Raw genomic sequence first — 19,119 nt, 5'->3', positions numbered from 1 at the left:
AAAACTTGATTGCATATAAAGATGAGATGTTAGCTGGACTGTTTTACAAAATCCTGAGCTGTGCTTTTATTTACTTTTTGATACTCAATTCCAATTTACTTGAATGCAAGAGCATTCTGTTTGAGTGCCAGGCCCGTGTAGCTGATTTAGCTGGGCAAGTATGAGATGAGCTTGGTGCAATGGAAGTGGGACATTCTACAAATAATCTGTGCTGTCTCAGAAACTCTGAAATCTTAGAAGCTGAATCTCTGTATGTTTTTTTCTGAGAAGCTGAAAGCATATTTTTTCTGAAGAGACCAACTGCAGTGGATTTAGTGTTAATTTGATGCAATTAAAATTTAAAAAGGATCCTTAATCTGAATATAAAAGAGAGTGCTTTATTGAAGTTGACTCTGAACTCACAATAGGTATATACTTTTAAATCTGGTTTTATGATCATGTTTCATTCAAGTGCTGTTAGACAACAAAGGAATTGTGTTTCCAAAAAAAGGTTGAACAGTACTGATTAGCATTGCAAAGTCTGCATTTAACAAGATTAGTTTTTAAACTAAACCAGTATATTTTAATTTTTTATATGCATGGATTTAACGTACATGGTGAATAACATCTCTTTATAGAATTTTAAGTATTTGAGACTCATTATTGTTTAAAGAAAAGTTGCTGACTTCATCGCAAGTGTAGCCTAGTAAAAATGGGGCCTGGAATAGTAAACTGTTGCAGAGTTGAGGCAGACACTGGTAACCTTCTGACCTCTGACTTTTACTGGAAAATGATATGCAACATAAATTCAGGGGGCCTTTTTTCTTTCAAGTATGTATACATATATATTCCAGTGTTGTTCACAATGCTATAGTTGAAGTGGTGTCAACTTGTTCATGAGAGCCCCTTGCTTTTGGAGCAAACTTTAAATCCATGGGGGTTTTTTAAGGCTGAAAAAGCTGCTTCAAAAATAAGCTTTGAACCAAAATGTGGTGTTTTCAGAGGGTTTTTGTATTCGTTTAGGGCTGTTCTTTTATTAGACGGATGTGCATGTGTTTATGTGGATATGTGCGTGGACAAAACAGCTGTGGGGAGGCTTGCCAGAATGCTCCTAGACCGTTGGAAATTGAGCATCGTTCCTGGTGTACTTCTAAAGATTTTCAGACTTTATTTTCTCCAAAATGTGGCATTTTTAGTAGTCTGGAGTGCTGGTCATATCTGATGTCTATTGCCATCCTGCAATATGTTTCTAGAAACGGGCATGCTACAGCCTCAGTCAGGAAGGGTTTTCTTAAGTGAGTTTCAAGCCTGAGTCCTATGAAGTATCCACAGAAGGACTTGTCAGTGATGCTGTATTCAGTTCTGAAACTGTTACCGAAACCCCACTGGTTTAGTGCTTCCAGTGCTTGATAGAGAACTGTTTTGTGAAGAAGGCTCAGTGCATTAAAACTTTCAAGATGAGTAACAAAAGTGGGGATTTGATAACTGGAGCTCTCAGGTCAAGTTTGGGAAAGAAATTTTGGAAAAGAGATCCTGTCCTGGGAGTCTCTGTTACCAAGGCTTGCCTTCAGACTACTTGGCACCTTTGGAAATGGCGTTGTTTCTGAGGAACAGGAATGTGGTAATGGTAGCAGTGGTCTTGCTGAGCCTTGCTTTATGTCTTGTTTACATGAAATGCTCTGAAGGTTGAGATTGTGGGGGAATCTCATTTGTTTAAGCACATCTGTGCCTGCGTGTACACCTTCTGTAAAAAAAAAACTTCCATAATGTGATTTTAGCATTTCCCTACGGGGAAGAAGTGAAAAAATACAACCCTGACGGACTGAAATGGAAGACAACTAAAAGATAGCAAATATCCTCCCTCTCCCTAACTGTGTTTAATTTCCAGTTGCTGTGATTTGGTGGCTTTTTCTTCTGTGGCCTGATGTTAGGAGTGTAACATTGTGGTTAAACCCCTGTGTTCACCACTGCTGGGTGCTTTTCTTGGCAGCAGGAGCCAGCATGGCACTGCCATAGCAGCCAGATTCTGTGGAGGGGTGGAAGCAAAAGGGTGGGGACCCACATGCTTGTGCTTGCAACCATAGGAGTTAACTCAAGATGCATGCGTTGCATGACATATATTCAGTATATTATGGGCTTCCCTATTTTTAGGAGTTTGTAAAAGTTCCTTTTGGTTCCTTCCATCTGTCAAGATCACGTTTGCAATTCAAAAAAAAAAGGAAAAAAAAAAAGGCAAAGCTGATCACCAGAAATAAAACCTTCGATAAAACTCTCTAAAACTGTCTGGTTTCAGGTTTTTCTCACAACCTACTTCCCTCGTTGGGGTAGGTAAAAGCACCTTCTGGCCCAGGTTTGCAACCTGTCTGAAAGTATCACAAAGGTGTAAATGTAAGCTTTGCATTTTCGGAGAGGCACACAGACTGGAATGCTTAAGACTTTAGCAAGACTTTTCTCCTTAGTCCTTAACCCAGACAATGTTAAGGTCTATTTTTGGACTTTTTGGAGATTTTTCTTCATTACCTTATTTACTACAAATCTTGCAAAGTGTATTTTTAACCTATTTATGTCCCAGTATAAAACATCCATCAAATGATTACCCTTGAAATCAGGAGAGATGGTCTTTCCTGTAAATATTTTAAAGTCTTCTTCAATGTGTAAATTTATTTACTTAGTAAATAGTAATAACTCCCAGCTGCTTCGATCTATTGCAGAAATCCATATTTAACTGCTAGGGACCTGTTCTGAGGTCTCGTGCCGCTGAACAGCAGGATATGTTATTGCATAGTACATTGACACAACCTCTTCTAAAGGCCTGGTATTGTGTCATCATAGGGCATGGTTATAGTACAGGAATGCAGAATAATATTATGAAAAAGTTTTCCCGTTGCTCTGAACTTAAGGGGAAAGGCCTTTGGAGGTCTGTCTCCAAATGGTGCTAAGAGATCTGAATTTACATAGTGGCGAATCAATTCACTAAATTCTATTTAAAAGAAGAGAAGCAAATTCTTATGTACAGGCAGGTGATGCTGACATCATGGCAGCACTATTTTCTCTTACTTTGTCTTGTAACTTCAAAAGATTCCTGTCTGGCATATTGAGAGATCTGTTTTGTTTGTTTTTCAAATAGTGAGACCAGGAAGATGCTGAACAAAGCCTTGGTACAGTCACTTTTAATCCGGAGTGGAGTTCCATATTTCCCATGTTTAGCTCTCCTACACAGCTTAAAAGAAAAAGAAAAATAATCCATCAGTGTCACCTTATTTGTGTGTATTGTTTCCCTCTTTATTTTTTTCCCCCCCCAAGCCTCAGCCTGCGTTCAAAGCATTTTTTTAAACCTCCAAATAATTGTTGCTCCTTCAAGCCAGGAGTAGAAAGCAGCGATATTTCTTTATAAAAATGTATCAATGGCTGCAATGGTTTATTTTTTTTCAGGGTTTTGTAGGAGTTTGAGCAACCTATAGGCAAAAAGGCAATCGGGTTTATTATTGCTGGGAATCTCCAGGCGGTTGTTTGGAGGCTGCAAAGGCAGGCAGCAGAGCCAGGAAGAGGGGGAGAGAAGGGCCACATTATGTTCCAGATGACTGAGCAAGGATTTATATACCAGCTTGCCTTTTTTTTTTCCCTTTTTTTTCTTTCTTTTTTTTTTTTTTTTAACATGGGAGAAGAAAAGTAATAAGAGCGAGGAGGCATTTGAAGCGGTCAGATGGCCGATGACTAATGGGATAGGTGGGCAGGAGCCCTCGGATTGGGTGTCTTAATGAGCACATTTCGCACCGAGTTTGGGCTGCAGTTCCCCTTCACCTTTGCCCTTTATTGACCGAACTGACACTTCATTTTTCACATACTTCCAATTATGGCTGAGCTTAAGTGTCGGCCTGCCTCCTTTCTTTCTTGCCTATGGATGGCTTGAGAGTGGCTAAGGCCACAGAAGATATTTTAATTTGAAAAACTACCATAGCAAGGCAGGTTTAGGGTGTAACCTGAAACTGCTGTCACTTGGCAGTTTCTCCGATGAAAACAAAAGTTTTAATGTTTCTTGTTTAGCGTTTCACCACCAGTTCCCTCCCTTGTCTGTGGTGATGTGGGGAATTGCTTTGGGAGTGATTGGGTTGGTGAGGGGTGTTTTCCTCGGGGTAAATCTGTTCTGGCACTACAGGTGTCATGGGCGGGAGTCACTGAAGTAAAGAGGTAAACCCAAATGAAAAGCAGTGCCGTGCTTGAGCAATGGTGCCTCTTTCCTTCTCAATGCAGCATCTTCTCGAATGGATTCTTGTGATGTAATGCCCTGCAATGTCCTTTGCTGGACTTTCCCCTTATGGAAAAGCAAAGCATAATTGTGCTTGCACTCCTCAAGCCTTAGGCCAGTGTGGATTTTTTGTTTTGGTAATATTTAATGCATGAATGCAGATTTGAGTGTGGCCTGGCTGTGAAGCTTTGAGAAGTGGCTGAAAATTATGCTGGGAGAGGCTGGTAGGATGAAGAGGTGGAAAAATCTGCAGTCACCCCTTTGCTGTACAAGGAGAACCATGATATATCTCCCACTGCTCAAGCCTGTGTGCATTTCCACGTTGGCTTTTACATGCAGAATCCTTCCAGGGCGGAAATGTCTGTTTGCTTTCGCAGGGCTTAGGGGGTTTTGGAGCATGCGGTTTTCCTACCAAATGTGGATTCTGTCGGAAATAGTTGGAATAAGTTGTGCTCGCATGGGGTGGGTGGGTTTAAGAACAAAATAGCTGCTGTTAGACCTTCACTTCCCAGCAGCACCAGTGGATTTTGCAGCATGGTTTTCACTACTGGCTCTGTCATGTGAAATTTGGGTGAGTAATGAGTGGGCATGTCACCTGTGTGCCATTGGTGATTGCTTTACATTTAAATACCTGGAGATTATGTTGACAATTATTTACATCCAAACAGAGGGCCCCTAAACCACAGAAGTATTTATCTCAAAAAAAAAAAAAGTATGAAGTATTACCTACTTTATTATGTAGCCCTCTGGCATAGTAATGGCATGGCATATTTTTACTATAATATGGTAATAAAAGAATATGTAAAAGGCAGACAAAGGTTCTGTCTTTTCACTAAGGTGACCCCTGTTACCAAGTAACTGCTTTACTTATGAGCTTATTAAAAACTCAAAAAAAATGAGCTTTTCATACTTCACAGGCATTGATGTGAAAATGAGCTGTCCTACGAGTAGTTTTCTTGATCATTTTTAGAACAATTGATTAGCCAAAGAGCCGCTGTCATTAGTTGACATTGACTGATAGCAATTTGTCACAAGCTCCGAAGGTCAGCCAGGCAGTGGAAGCTTTGGCTTGTCTTTGATTGACCTTTTCTGATGCCATTATCATGCGATCGGTTAGACTGGATGTGACCCTCGATTAGAAAAGACAGGGCATTAGTCAACAGGGGCTGCTCCCTGTGTTTTTTCTGGTGCTTTATGTGTTGTGAATCCTGAATTAAGTGTAATACGCTTGTTTGGAAACGAAGCAGTATCAGTTTTCTTGCTGAGGCTCTGCCATCCCCTTTTCTTTTCCTGCTTTTCCATCAAGCAGGCAGCGCTCAGTTTGCTTTAAATCAGTGTGAGCACCTGTGCCCTCTTCCTTTGATGTGAGATATAAGATTTAAGCCAGGCCCATATTTATCTGAAACTCTTCATGTAGGTGCATATTCTTCAGCAGCACCAGCATTAATTATTTTTATCTCCCCAGAATCATGTTGGTTTTTTTTTAACAGTGATTGAGTGGTTGAGGATTATGCTCATAACATGATGTCAATTTATCATTCTGCTCTAAAGCCGGGGGGCGCGAAACTGGTTTTTTCCTCCTTCTAGTTTAGGTTTTTGGTTTTTTTGTTTGGTTTTGGGTTTTCTGGGTTTTTTTTGGTCTCATCAGCCTGATTCAGCTGTTAAACTTAGATTTCAGCAGTGTTAAGTCTATGTGCTTCAGCTGAGCTGGGCTGTACTTCCAGAATGGTGCATGGGAGCAAGTTGTTACTTAGGAGCGGGTGTCTGTCATGATTTGAGCATTAATCTATTCCTCGTGTCAGGATTTATTTCAGTCATTCGCATTAGCTTAAATGTCTGTCATTAACAGGCGTTTTTCTTTTCGGTATGGCAAAGCTAACTTAAATACTTATAAACATTGCTTGTTTTCCCTAAATTGTGGGTAACATCATCGTAAATGAACTCTTTTCCTTGTAAAAAACCTTCCTTCTTTCTGTTTGCCTTTCAGGGGAAACCTGAATTTCTCTAAGCACCAACTTGTTTTTCAGGTCAACCCCCAGAGATAATAAGCAGTTCAAAACCAGCAAAACCATTTCAGCACTGTTTAATGTGACTTTTAGTCTTTGCTCAGGAAAAACTTCCAGCTGGGAGGGGAGCAGAGAGAGATGACCATGTCAGGAGGCAGATCTTTCAGGCTGAGGCTACTGCCATCATTGGCAGAGCAGAAGGAGGGAAAAAGACTTTGGAAACTGTTTACATTACAGTGGCTATGGAAATACAAATATTCCTGACTTTTGGCCCATCTATATTGAAGAAGGAGAATCCATGTGCTGGAGTTTTTTTTTGTGGTTGGGTTTTTTTTTTAAAATCTGTTTTCTTGGCAAATTTTTCCTAAATTCAGAAATGTCTACCCATTAAACATCTGTGTGGCTATGCACAAGCCCATGTATACATAGATGTGTATATAAAAACATGGCCCTGACCCTGAACTGAGAGCATCCATTGACTTTTGCAGCCCCAAAGCGTGTCTGCACAGAACCAGGTGTCTTGCTGAGGGAAGGATCTTGAATATGCCAAGCAGGAAACAGTGGTGGAAAATAATCACATTGCTGAATTGTTATCTTGGGCTGTTAGCTCAAATATCTGGTGTAGGACTGAAGGGCATCTTGCTTTCCTCCTTGGATGGGGCAGAGGGAGGTTTGGTTTTCTAAGAAGTTGTAGAAATAGATTTGAAGTTTTTAGTGTCCAAGATGCCCCTTTCAACAGTACCAGAGTTGGGGGTCTTTAAGATGGCTGATATGATTTTTTTTTTTTGGTTGCTTTATTCAGATATGGCGTTTGTTTTCCTACACACTCTGGATGTTTTCACTTAAGTTGTGGTGGTTCATTGGAGCTAATGAGCTTCCCATATGGCCCCTATTAAAGGCCATCTTAGTATTCCCAACTTAAGGGTTCTATCCCATTTGCTTCTCCAGGTTTTGGCGTCTTCAGCTGAGTCTAGCAATCTGATGTAGGCAGAGTGAGACTTTAAGGTGTGTGTCATTAGCGTCTTTACTTGGAGATTAAAAAACAGAAGTGATCCTGAGATGTTTATTTTGAGTGACATTTTATCACAAGGCTTATAAACTCATAAATATGCTGTATTTCTGGATTAGTGATGCAACAGGGTGTGCCATGAGACTGCTTGGCACAAACCATTTTCCTATCTCTCACATGAAAGGCTGGGAGGGGAAAGGTGACTAAGGTTGGAGGAGAAGTCTTTAAAATTAGTTGTGTATGGAGAAAGTGGGTGCTTGTCCCATAATACAAGAACTAAGGGTGGGTGGTCATGGCACAGGAGCTGTTCCAGAGTGTTGGTAGGTTTAAAACAAACAAAAATGTTTTACGTCTTGGGTTAAATTTATTGCTACAGAAGAGCATTCTGAGGAGGTCAGCAGGGGACAAAAAGAGATTAGACCAATTCATGGAAAAATAGTTTCTTCTGTAACTATTAAAAACCCTGGTCCAGATGCAACCACTGGCTCAGGAAGCTGCCCAAGTGCTGATTGTCAGAGCGGTGGTGCAGCTGCTTCTGTGTGCCCCCACTTTTCCTGGTGTTTTCCTAAACACCCCTCATTGCTTGTGTGACACATCACCACAAGACTCAGTTACTTGGACAGATAGCCTCCAGCTCTTGTGTTCAAATAATTTTTTATAATTTAATTCAGGAAATAAGATGCTGCATATTTTTGTTTATCCCTTTTTTTTAAAGGCTCTTGCTAATGCTGGCATGCTTTTGTTGGGAAGAAAGTAGACATAGCTTGTATTTTCTTGCCCTTATTACCCCAATGGTGGGAATGTTTTGATGCTATTCATTCAAATTTGACAGGTGATTGCTTCTGTAAATGAATGCACTCAAATCATAATTGTTGCAACAGAATTGTTTGATTACCTGGCGGTAGCCTCTTTCTCTCTGATAGCTTTTGGATCACCTGTTTGCTGAGAGCATTTGACAGTCCTCATGTTTATTACCCAATTGAATGTCAGTAGCAATTGCAGCTAAAGATAAACGAAAATGCAAGTACTTGTTGACCTTGACTTTTTTCCACAAGATATTGGACTTGATGGCTCTATTGCTGTTGAACTGATAAGGGTTATAAACAGTAGTTGAGGGAAAATGTTTTATTCCCAGCGGAAAATACCACACTGCTGTGGGAAATGGCATCTGACTAGCACTCTTTGCCAAATTTGCTTGGTTCACCTTCATTTAGACTGTGGGAAAATAAAATCCAAATTTCCCCTTTTATGACTTTAATATCTCTGCAAACATGAATTCCTGTGATCTTTGTAAAGTTTTGTTGGCAGACTGTGCCAATAACAGACAGTGAGCATGAGACTTTGCCATGTTTTATGATGTGCTATAATGAGGATTCTCAATTCTTCCTCATTTTTGGGCAGATTTGATAATTACAGGGAGGGAGCAGAGCTTTCTTCTCCTATTCCATGGGAAGCTTAATATGTCTATAAGTGACAAAGACTGGGAAATGTGTGGCTGTGGGTGGATATTGTCAGAGTGGGGCTGTGCTGGTGGGAGGACAGCCTGGGGATGAAGACCAAGTTATTGCAGGGATGGAGAGATGGTACTTTCATTAGTCAAGTTTGCACCCACTTCTTTAGGCAAGGTCCCACATGGGGTCCTTTCCAGGCTTTTGGTAGGAGGCAGCTGATCTGGTGGTGTGCCTCCCAGCTGTGTTTGGGAAATGGGAGGGAGGGATGAACTCCCTCCCCTACAAATTTTCCTGCTGTAACCCCCCATATATATATTTTTATATATTTATTTCTAGTCCTACTCTAATATGAAACCTGAAAAGAAGACTTCAATGGAAACAGGAGCAGGCAATAGGCTTTGAGATCTTTCAGGATGAAAGTCACTGGATAAACATTATATGTAAAAAGCACAAAAGACAGTGGAATTATATTCTTTAAAACATAAGTCCTTGTCTCGGGAACTGCTCTGATAAACTCTGTACAGTATTGTAGGAGCTTGTTAAAGCTCTGAAATGCAGGATTAAGCAGTGCTGTAACAGTTAGCAGAGTCAGACGAGTAATCTTATTGCATTGTAATTTTTTTAGGTAAGATTAAGCTGGCATTACATTATATGTTTGTGGGCGAGGGGCCATTCTTCAAGGGATTAATTAATAGGATCAGCACTGTAAGATGCTGACATAATTTTTTCTAGGCACATTGGTGCACACAGGCTTTTATTATTACTATTCTTTTTTATTTTTTTAATTTCAATTTTAAATTCATGAATGAGATGGGGACTTTCTCTGGGCAATCAGAGCAGTCTCTGCAGCTTGCAGCACTGGTGATGTCAGAACCACCTGTCATCCTATAATTCATCAGGGACCACTGCTCACTGGCCTGGTGACCCACTAGTTGGTGACATGAGAAATACCAGAGGGAGATGCCTCATGTCCCTTCTACCCAAGCTGGGGTGGGATCGTAGGGCTGTGACTAAGCACGTGTTTGACACTGCTCTGGCAGGCCTTTGAATGAGGGTGCTGTTGGTAGAGTCTTCCATCTTTCTGCTTTGGCTCTTTAGCTATGATACCTCCTCCATGTAGCCTCTGGTTTGATGTGCTTGAACTTTTGCTGCTCAGGCCTGGAAGGTGGGAAAGGACATGGGAGAGCATGGCTGGGCATATGATGTGCAGTGGGAGCAGTGTGACATCAGGATAGGCACTACCAGCCTGCCTCCCGCTGTAGCTTGGGAACTTCCTCATCATGAGGCAGTACCTCTGGCATCTAAGAGCCAATATATAAGTATTTATATATTTTTATATAAAAAACTTATTTATCTATTATAAATATTGTATTTGTTTGTTTGTTTTTCTCTTGAGTATTTAGAATCTCACACAGATTTTTGCAGTTGCTCTTTGATGAAGTGCAATGTGAAAGTGTGGGAAAGAAGAAATAGCATATAAATAAATAAAAGTACAGTGGGGACACCTTTTCAACTGCTTGTCCCTTAGTCTTTAGTTTTCTTGGGGCTGATTCTGCACCATGGGTGAGAGATGGCCCTTGCACCCCCAATACTGCCCATTGTCTCCAAGTTGTAAGTACATCTTTTGCAGAAGGAGAGAAGACCTACTAGAAGACACCACTTATGCCCTTGGAAAAGACCTAATGGTGGCAGACATACCCTAACTTATTCTGAAATGTTCCCCACTGCTCTGAATAGCAGTGTCACGTGGATGCGTGCTAAATATATTCTGGAGTCTGTGGTGTCCCGACAGACCTCGAAGAAGGCATATGTTAGCTTTCTCTGGTCAGCAAGTGAAGGTCATGGAAGCAAGGCTTGTAGGATGGAGAATCTTTTGTTGGTCTCATTGCTGTGCCAAGAGAATCTCCTCCCTTTCTCCCTCCCTAGCACAGCACTGAGGGAGGAACCCCACAGTAGAGTTCCTGCTTGGGGCCCTGGATTATAGCACATGCACTGCATCAAATGTCTTCCTAAAGCAGGGGAAAGAGGGAATGAGGTCAGCATTAACTGAACAGCTCGAAGTTAAGTGTCATTTAAAATGGGGTTAAAGTTTCAGGGCACTGTCAACGTCAGAGTGTAGCAGCTTCTTGCTGAAGAGCAGGGGATAAGTTGCAGGCAAATTACAGCAAGGGGGAAAAGAGACAACAAAGTGGAGTTGAAATGTTGTGTTCATTCTGTACTTCTCCTCCATTCCCCACTTAGCAAAGCATCTATTTATCTCTCCTGTCCCCTCATCCTGCCTGTGGCAATGAGAATGCCCCAGGAGAGGCTTTTTGAAAGCAAGATCCTACCTGCTTTCTTTTTTTTTGCATATGTCTGCACTAACCCTGTGCAAATTCTGCATGAGGCCAGCTGTGTAAAAGCAAGAACGGTGGTGATGTTAATTCAGTACAACTATTGGATAGACTTGCTATGGTTTTGTATTGTAGTTCTGTAATGGGCTGTAGGAAAGCAGAGGGATGTTCTATTGATGAGCAGGCTGAGCCACAAAATCTTTGAATGTTACTCTATAAATATTTATTGTTTGTGTGTGTGTTTGTTCATATACGTGCTTGGACATGACTACTTCCTACTACTACACTTTTTTATTCTGTCAACCTGGCAAGAAAGGTGGTAAAACCAACCCTTGTGAAGCACAGGGCATTTTTAGAACCTTTCAAATTTCTTTTATGAGGAGTGTTGTGCTAAATTCCTTGGTGTTACAGCTACAAGAAACAAATTAGGAAGCAGTACTAACATTAGTGTCTCACTACATATTTATCCAGCTAAAAAACCCCTGAGGTGGCCATAATTTACCAGACTGAAGAGCAGAAAGGGCTGGCACAGCTTCCTTATCAAGAAATGTAAAGTGATGACTTGCTTTAATTTAATCCAAAGGATGTTGGTGACTTGGTTGAATTTAATCCCAATAAAGTAACCAGCTAACAGTCTGCAGGAGGAACATGTTAGTCATGACATGGGTATATCAGCTCTTCACTACCATTAATTATATTGCATCACTGAAAAGCAGAATATGCATATTATGAAATTTTACAGTGTGGTTTTCCATACCTAATGTATTAATATAAATTAGAATTGCTTTGTACAGATGAATTGAAATGCTATGTGTTACCAATATACAAATTTTATTTACACTTGCGGTTGGTGTATGTGAAATGACAGTATTAGACTTAAAAGTGCCTCTCAAGTTGATAAATGCCAACTTGATACTAAACACATTAATACTCAGTTAAAATTAGCAATCAATTTACTTGGATATTGGAGGTTAGCCAGGGATGGATCTAAAGTTGTATTAGGTATATCGTACTGGTCTGAATACATCATATGCTGTTGCAAAAGCATTGTGCTAATTTTAGCTTACAAAGAGGATGAAGATAAACTGCCTGCTGCTAGTTTGCCATATGCTATCCTGGTGATAATATTCAAGCTGAAAATATTCTGCAGAGAGTCTTATTGTTTCAGTAAAAGAAAAGTGGAACAGAGTTAAGCAAATTTCTGCTCTGTAAATGTATACAAAATAATGAAATAAAACAAACCTCAAATGCTGGTAGATGAGATCTGTGAAATTTGTTTTGGGTTTATTGGCTTTCATGGGAGTCAACAATTTATTTTGCTATATATTTGATCCAATTGTATCCATTTCTCCCATGTAAATCTTAAAATCAATCTAAATAAAAATCGAACTTTGTTCTGGTAGGCAAAAATATAGTCTGAGTTGCTCCTAACTAGTTAAGCCTCCCATCCTTCAAGTTTGGTACAGGAATAAAGGCACTGCTGAGCTGCTTTTTCATGAGCTTCTCCCTTTGCTTTGTTTATTTAAAAACACAAAACATATTCTGGTTTCCATATGGGGAGGATTTTGCTTCTGTATGTTCAATGAGGAGCATTTGCCTTCTCCGTCTGCACCCGTGGCCAGGAAAGGGGTGTGTGAGGAGGGGTGCCCGGGCCCCTGGGGTTGCAAGGGCTGAGTGGAAGCTTTGCATTAGCAAGTGGTGAAAAGCTTGACCTTCGAGTGACCTGGGTCAAGCAAACCCCCTGCCGAAGTGTCCCATTTGGACATGGATACCTGTGGGGTGAGGGAAGAGATAAAGAAAGGGGGAGAAAGATAAAGTAATCCCATTGACCTGGGAACTTCTCAGATATTACAAGCGAGGGAACATCAGGAATAATAAAAGAGCGACAATATTTGCCTGCCCCCTGTATCTGTGTAATGTCATTTCCAAAGGGCTGGAGTAGATAATAGCAAATGTGCTTTCAAGTATCAGTTCAATCTCTTGAAGTGATGGGGAAGACTGGATGCTCTGATCTGGTGGGTGCTGGAGAGTGTAATACAATCCTCCTCACTGCAGAGAGAATTGTATAAATGGACAAAGATCTGCTGATTACATCTTTTGCTAAAGTGTTAAGTAAAAGATCTGGCTATAAGAGATGACTAGTCTACTATTGTCTGGTCTTCTGACTTGTTTTTATAGGGGTTTTCACAGGAACAAATACCAATTACCAAAATAAAAGCAAGCGGTGTGGCCCGTCCATATCATGGTAGGACACATGCTCTTGAGTCAGCCTGGGCAGGAAGCTTGGCAGGTCTGTCCCCCACCATTGCCATTGCACCTTTATCTCTCTCCTTCATTGTTTGCCACTGAGTGCTTGAAATTCCAGCTTCCAAGTAAAAACTTCCTGTTGCTTGCATTTACATTCAGTTTGGTAAGACATAAATTCAGTTATCTATCAAGGAGGGCTTTATTTTTTTTCCTCTCTCAAGTAAGGCAAGATAGGAAGAAGAAATTAATTATGATTTGGTGATAAGAGGTAGAATTTTGCATTTTCCCAGATTCTCTGTGGCAGGAAGTGTGAGGTTGTATTCTTGTGATAAGGGGATGGATGGGAGCTAAATTCAGCCTTTCCATCCTGAGTAATTTTAGAAAGAGCCCTGAAGTCCAGATCTTGCTTAGAAACAGAGATGGGCATATTCAGTCTTCATTAGCCATTGTTTCCTTGCTAGACCGTTGCTGCTTGTAAGTTTTTACTGTTCTGTGCAGTATTTAAAGGTAAAAGTGCACATATTCTTGTTGTCATCTCAATCCTGAATTTCCCTCTGGAGAGTTTCTTGCTCTCCATTGACTGTGAAGGGACTCAGGGAGGACTAATCACCTCGTTCACTTAGCTTGGCAGTCTGACTTAAATGCTTAGAGTGAGGAGGGATGAAACTGTGCTAAAACTTGGCATTCCTTTAGGAAGAAAATGTTTGCTCTTTGTGGAGAATCAGAATAAAGTGCCTTGTACTGCTGAAGATTAGAGGAGTGGGCTCAGGTATTGTATCTGTAGGTGAGTCTGTCCTCTGCAGCTCCTGAGCACAGCGGTCTGAGAATCTCATGACATTTGTTGTGTTTGCAGACCTGCATGGGTAACTGAAGTGTTCAAAAATCTTGGCGTTCATAGAAAAAAAAAAATATATACTTTAAAACAAAAAACAAAAAACAAAAAAAAAAACAAAAAAAAAAAAAAAAAAAAAAAAACCAAAAAAAAACCCAAAAAAAAACCCCAAAAAAACCCAAAAACACAAAAAAAAAAATTTAGGGGGTGTTAGTGTCTGTATTCCCATGCCTAGCTGTTAAGAAGCCAGGATTCCAGCTTTTCCTAACTTCAAGATGTTGCTTGTTTTATTAGTGCATATGTGGTTTTGTTTGAAGGTTCTCATATGACTCTGGGAACTGAGGACTTAAATATAAAACACGATGAATGGGGCTTCTGAAACGGTGTAGCAGTGCTTTGCTCAGCCTCCAACTAAACATCATTGAGGTCTTGCGTGAGATGAGAGGCTCCATGAGGGAAGCCTTGAAGCAAAATCTATTGCTGAGTTGAGGTGGTAGGAATGGCTATATTTACCTTTGTTGTGCTGTTTGGGCACACGGTCCTTTGGCAACTGGCATTGCATTTGTCAGAACTTCTCTCTGTTTTTAAATATAAAACCAGAATTTAACCTACTTCTACTCCAAACTAAGAAGATGTACATTGGTCCATTTAAGTGTACTTATAATCATTCAAAACGGCTCATTTTTCCACTTCATTTTTGTGGTCGTATTTGTAGCAATCCTGACTAGCACATGAGGTAGATAGGTAAGGGGTTAATAATTTTATGCAGAATATTGAACTCATATTTCCATTTTGAAGTCCACTTTGGATGCTGTCCTGAAAAATATCTCTGAATTGTACTCTGTGTCCCTACTTTGCCTCAGAAGATACGGAATTTGGTGAAATTCAGCTCTTGCTTCCTTGGAGGCTGCGAGTACAAAGCCTAAGGGTAGTGCTGGAGGTTTGCAGGTGTGGAGGGAGGGCGGGTTACTGGCAGCAGCAGTGTGGGCTTTCATTCAGCACCTTGTCAGCTTCTCTTATCTGGGATCTTGGGGGATGGCTCTCCAGGGTAAACCCAGGGAAGGGAGGTGAGTGAGGTGTTTCCAGGATTGTCCTGGCAGAGACTTGCTTGTGAGTCGTTCTGCTTGCTCTGCAGGAGTCATAACCAGCACAGATACTTGCAGTGCCTTGGAAAGTTGGGCTTTCCAGCATGTTTTTTGACTGCTCTGAGATTTTGACCTCCTTCTTTGCAACTCATGGAATCTTTGGATGTGCACCTGTCATCTTGAGCCTCTCCTTTCATGCTTTTTGGTGAGGTTCATGTGCAGCTTTGAATATGCATGAAGTCTCCTGGGCTGGTAAGGGGTGAGCAAAGGATAGCTTCCCCATGATCTTACAGGCAATTGCCCTCTCCAGGTCAATATTGCCTTGTTCAGGTCACTGCTGAGATCATATTGATTGCAAATATGGTGCTTATGTCAAAGTATCTGCCAAAGAAACTGTTAAGTATAGGTGAAAATGCTTTTCAGCTGAACTTTCAATTTCAACCTATGATTATAGATGAAAATCTGTTTCCTCATCTGCCTCTGCCACAAATCGCAGGTGCACCTGGTCAGGCATTTAAAATGACAAAATTCAGAGTTGCTTTGCATAGAAACCAGCATTGCGATTAGCAATGGTTCAGAGGCTGGCACTGTTGGCAACTGCTCAGATGATTTGCAGGTATTTATGAAAGCCTTTTCCAGTCTCAAGAGAATCACCTGTTTTGGCATCAGTGAGTATTGTTCCAGAATTGTGATGGGAAAGAGTGCAGATCTGTGATTCTGATTGCTTTTCTGCCTGATAAGCCTTGGTGATCCAGGCTTCAGGCTGAGACACTTGCCTGCAGGTCCTAAGGCATCAGCCATACAGCAAAAGTTGTGTATGGAGGAAGAGAGCAGCTAACACACTGTTGGAAAACTGTGTTTTCTCAACATGCAATGAGTTTATTAGAAGAGACTTATTCAGAGTGGAAGCAGGAAATACTATTTACTAGGATTTATTTGAGTGCTCCAGGATAATTTGAATACATGTTTTCAGAGATTTTCTTTCTTTTTACACACATCTAAGAACGACTCTAATATGTATATATATTACAAAGCTGTCCTGACCTTCATCAAAATAGTCTGCTAATGTTTTGCCTGCCTTTATCAAATTGCAGTATGAAAGAACCACTCTGATTCATATTTTTAAGGGATGTTATTCTGACCTCAAAAACTGATACTTCCTTAGCCAGTGCCAGAAAGCCCTTTCTGTGGTTGAAGTCCCCATCTTTTCAGCAATTAAGACTCAGGTGGCATCTGGATAACAACTGATTTTAATAGCCACTTCAGCCACCTCCGTTTTGGGGAGGAAGCATGCAGTGCTTCTGCAGAGCCTCAGAGCTCTGTGGTGTGACCTCAAGTGACCAGATGCAAAAACCAGCGCAACTCCTGAACGGAAAGGTCTACATCATCCAAACTGTGCTGACTCTTGTCCAAGAACACACTGTTTACCTGTTCCTTCCAAACTGGTCAATTTTCTGAAAGGCTGAGATGTGGCTGTTGGGGATTTTTTGCTTATCTCAGTGCAGCTTGGCTGGTTTTCACAGAACTGCTCTTCACTAGCTTGTTAGATGTATGTTGAGGATTGTGTTTTCTGTTTTGACGATTGAAGCTGAACATTCCCACTGTTCACCTAAATTTACTGCCTCTTTCGTGTCTGAAAGTATTTGTATGTTCATTTGCAAATGTGCTGGCTGACCATTCCAATCAAAAAAGCAACAAGACTAACCAGTTAACTCCAAAATGCATTTTGCTGAAGGCAATGTCTGAAAACATATTGCCATGAGCATGGAGCAGCCAAGCTTCTGTCTGGCCCTTGAGATGTGTACCCAGACCTTAATGAAGGGCGGGGTGTTCCTTTTTCCAATAAATAGATTTTGTTTGGAAAGGTGAGAGGCAGAAAGAGAGAATGTATTTTCACAGTCCTAAATAAAAGGCTGTTTATGCCTAATACATTGGCAGAATTATTCCAGAGTAATTTGTCCATGAGAAAATATGATCCCTGTGTCACTGCCAAGGTCAGAGAGACCTATGGTGATCTGCAGAGTAAGTTCAGGTCACTCAAGTTAAATCTGCCCAGGGGCTGACTTAGCTCATGCACCACATTTTTTCCAAGATTAATAAAAGCAAACATCTTCTATAGATGAAGACAGAGCTAAAACTGTGGTCAGCTCTCTCCCTGGAGCCAAGGTCTCCTGCTTTTCCGTTCTCCTTTCCAGGTTGTTCCTTTCATTTCCTTTCCATTCTTCTCTTTTCCTGGCATTTACAGGATGCTTAGAAAAGTCTGTCTTTTCCTTTATGAGGCAACCGATGCCTATAAAACCTTCCTTGATATCTGCATGGACAGGAAGGACATGGGGACATTGCTGGTGTTTGACCCGGTGCAGTGTTGGCTTCTGTGTGTGTGTGGTGTGTCCTTGCACATCAGCTGAGAAGCACATCCTGAAAGCTGAAGTGAAAAAGATGGGGTGCACAGCAGAAATACATTTCTTGTTAGCCACCGCTGGGAGGGTACCATCTGAACAGGATGTTTGGCAGTCAGGAAGGTGAAGCTGGTGATTTTGTAGGCACTGCAAGCCTGCCTCAGGAGGAGACAGATGGAGTAGTGAGCTGGGCAGGTAAGAGTCCTCTTCCACTACTGTGGGTGGAAGGGGCAAGACAAGGTCCTCAGCCCTTTCAACAAGGATGTGGTTTTTTCATCAGAAAAGCAAGATTCTTCTTCCTTGTGGTCTATACCTGCCATGGGGAAGCTGATGCCTGTGGTTTCAGCCTGCTAGAACCTGAGGTTTTCTTTAGCTTCCTTGATTATTCATTCATGTCATTTAAAGTACATAAAATAACTGAAAGCTTTTACAGTTTTTGCTTTCTACACACTTCTACTGCTCTTAGAGATAATGACAAATGCTGTGAGTTGAAAAAGAAACCAGAAATAATTTTGGCTTACTTTTTGAAGGATGTAAACATTTTGTTTATTTTTTCTTAAGATATGGATGGCTTTTTGCTATGACCCAGCTTTGCTTTGACATTTCTGTGGGATTTTGGTTAAACACTCTTGTGGAGTCAAAGAGGTGAGCTGGATATGGCTGAGTTAACTCCTTCCTATCATTCATCTCTCTCACAGCTGGAACTGATGCCATGAGATGTAGTGACATAACTAATAATCAAATTCTGGGATGCAACAGAAGCTTGTCCCTTTCCTCCTATCAGTTTGCCTATTCAAGGTAATTCTAGGCAGATAATATCTAGAAATATGTAGTGATGGAAAATGAAAGGAAAAAATAGGGTGACCATGCACCTGTAGGTGATATTCAGAGAAAGTTTTTAAGTGTCCAGCATTGATCTGACTTTTCTTTCACCTTCATTGTGTGTTTTGGACTCTAACATCTGTTTGTTCCTGGATGATTTGCATTTGGATTTGTTGTCTGTTTGTTTTAATTTGGAAAAAATCCACACTTTAAACTGTAGCTGCACTGTAAATCAAACATCAAAACACCAGAAGCTGTGATCAAAAGTCGTAGGAAGCCAAAAACATAGCAGTGTCATGAATACATTAAGTTGGAGCCTAAGGGGATGTGCTAACTTAGTAGGACTGAAGTTCCTGAAAGGACTGTCACTGCCTGTGTGCCCCTCGGTAGGGACCATCCGGGGAACTCTGGACCTGAGGCCAGTGGCCAACCACAAGGAGCAGAGTCACGACCACCATCACTGCTATTTCTCTAAAGGACTCTCCGAGCCCTCTGAATTTTCAGGCTCTGCCATGGGGGCTGGGTTCACACCAGCCACCTAAATGCACCCTGACCTGCCCCTCAGTGCCACTCCACCTCCCCAGACCCAAGGAATATTTAGGGGAAAAGTATTTGCAGCAGAAGAGTTAGTGGCCTGATTGCCATGGTATCGTTGCCATCCTTTAGAGCCATCCATTGCCATGGATCCTTGTCATCCTTTAGAGCCACAG

At 41.1% G+C, this 19,119-nt stretch overlaps 1 protein-coding gene across 5 annotated transcripts in view; it reads left to right on the top strand.

Moving 5' to 3' along the window:
* MEIS1 (Meis homeobox 1) overlaps positions 1 to 19,119 on the top strand; it is a 108,097-nt gene that overhangs the window by 27,868 nt on the left and 61,110 nt on the right. The window lies entirely within an intron of this gene.

This window comes from Agelaius phoeniceus, chromosome 3 (assembly GCF_051311805.1).
Source record: "Agelaius phoeniceus isolate bAgePho1 chromosome 3, bAgePho1.hap1, whole genome shotgun sequence".
Classification (NCBI taxonomy): domain Eukaryota; kingdom Metazoa; phylum Chordata; class Aves; order Passeriformes; family Icteridae; genus Agelaius; species Agelaius phoeniceus.
This window is presented reverse-complemented; position numbering and strand designations above follow the sequence as displayed.